This window comes from Palaemon carinicauda, chromosome 2 (genome assembly GCF_036898095.1).
Source record: "Palaemon carinicauda isolate YSFRI2023 chromosome 2, ASM3689809v2, whole genome shotgun sequence".
Taxonomy (NCBI): Eukaryota; Metazoa; Arthropoda; class Malacostraca; order Decapoda; family Palaemonidae; genus Palaemon; species Palaemon carinicauda.
The window spans coordinates 18775596-18778095 of NC_090726.1; positions in this window are offsets into that span (position 1 = coordinate 18775596).

The following is a 2500-nucleotide window of genomic DNA, read 5'->3' on the forward strand; positions in this document are numbered from 1 at the left end:
GTGTTTCGCGCAAAATTCGCCCGACCAAGATGAGCGTCGTCACGTCTGCTGGCGGACAGAATGAATCATGCTGCATTTTTTCGACTAGTGAGCGATGATGGTCGGGCACCTTCAATGCAACACGTGCAAGGAGTTAAGGCATTGCATTTTCCGTGTTGTGTTTCGCCGTTATTGCTAATCTAATCGCCTCTCCAAACTATATATGCTATATATCTCCCTCTGGGAGATGTGGCATCATGCATCACTGCGCATGCGTTCAGCGCTGGTATGTAAATTAGGAGAGAGAGAGAGAGAGAGAGAGAGAGAGAGAGAGGAGAGAGAGAGAGGAGAGAGAGAGAGAGAGAGAGAGATAATAATTTTTCCTATTCGGAAAAAAATTCAAAGCGTGAACATAGTAACAAACAATTGTTCTTATGATACAAAAGGCTTATGTGGAGTGGTGGTGGGAAACTTTTTATATAAACGAGTCTCGTGGATCAGGCATGCCACGATCCCTAACGCATGTATGTGACGTACACAAAGATCACTACTGTAGAGTGTCCGACCAATTGAGATGTCACAACTTGCCCTCTGCGATGTATACCGCGATGTCCTGCGTTTCAAAAAAATATGTGCAAAAATATCACCTAAATTCGTCTGCAATATTCAAACGTTCGGGATTTTTCCACATCTCCTCTGATCGCCAAAGCTATTGGCCAAGTGTGATCCCAGCTCTATTGATAATATAAAGTTAAAAAAAAAAATTGACATGGGTAACATTCACGAGCACGCTCACCTAAGAATATATATATATATATATATATATATATATATATATATAATATATATATATATATATATAATATATATATATATATATATATATATATATATATATATATATATATATATATATATAATATATATATATGTATATATATATATATATATATATATATATATATATATATTATATATAATATATATATATATGTATATATATATATATATATATATATATATATATATATATATATATATATATATATATATATATATATATAATATATATATATATATATATATATATATGTATATATTATATATATATATATATATATATATATATATATAATATATATATATATATATATATATATATATATATATATACATATATATATATATAATATATATATATATATATATATATATATATATATATATATATATGTGTGTGTGTGTGTGTGTGTGTGCGTATGTGTATCTGTGTATATAAGTTTGTGTGTTTGTGCATGCGTCTACATGACGTACATTTTCAGAATGGAATATCTAACCTGAACGAAATTAATACCGAGAGGAGAAGCAATCAATGCTTGAAATCACAAATACCGTGCCCAGGAAATTGCCTACCAGGAACTACCCGGCGGGGAAGTATGACCTTTCCTCGAACTACGTCGGCAGTTTATTCGATTTCGATCCACGAAAGGACTTTTTAGGACTCGTGGATCGCTGGAGAGGATTTTTGCAAATTATTATGAACCCATGAGCCAGAGAGAGAGAGAGAGAGGAGAGAGAGAGAGAGAGAGAGGGGGGGGGGGTGCTACACATATTTCGACAGATTGAGAGAGGACTCCTTGTTAGCTGGAGAGAGAGAGAGAGAGAGAGAGAGAGAGAGAGAGAGAGAGGAGAGGAGAGAGAGAGAGAGAGAGAGAAAAGGTGTTACAAAGATTTCAAGCGAGAGAGAGAGAGAGGAGAGAGAGAGAGAGAGAGAGAGAGAGAGAGGGGGGGGGGTGCTACACATATTTCGACAGATTGAGAGAGACTCCTTGTTAGCTGGAGAGAGAGAGAGAGAGAGAGAGAGAGAGAGAGAGAGAGAGAGAGAGAGAGAGAGAGAAAAGGTGTTACAAAGATTTCAAGAGAGAGGAGAGAGAGAGAGAGAGGAGAGGAGGGAGAGAGAGAGAGAGAGAGAGAGAGAGAGAGAGAGAGAGAGAATCCTACACCTATTTCGAGAGAGTGAGAGAGAATCCTTACTAGCTAGGGATGTAGGATTTAGGAGAGAGAGAGAGAGAGAGAGAGAGAGAGAGAGAGGAGGGGGGGGGGGGTGCTACACATATTTCGCACAATTATGGTATAAATGTCATTCAGATAACTCGTGAAGTATATCAATATAAGGATTTCATAGGCAGCCAAAGTCCGTTTGAAATATTAACATGCTTAAGTACCCAGCGCTTTCGTGTGCTTTAATATACACTTATTATTATTATTATTAATATTATTATTATTATTATTATTATCATTATTAGCTAAGATACAACCCTAGATGGAAAAGCAGGATACTGTAAGCCCAGTGGCTTCAACAGGGAAAAATAGCCCAGTGAGGAAAGGAAATAAAAAATAAATGAACGACATGAGAAATAATTTATAATTAATACAATATTGTAAAAGCAGTAACAACATCAAAACAGATATTTCATATATAAACTATAAAAACACTGTTCAAAATAAAGACATTGGCTGC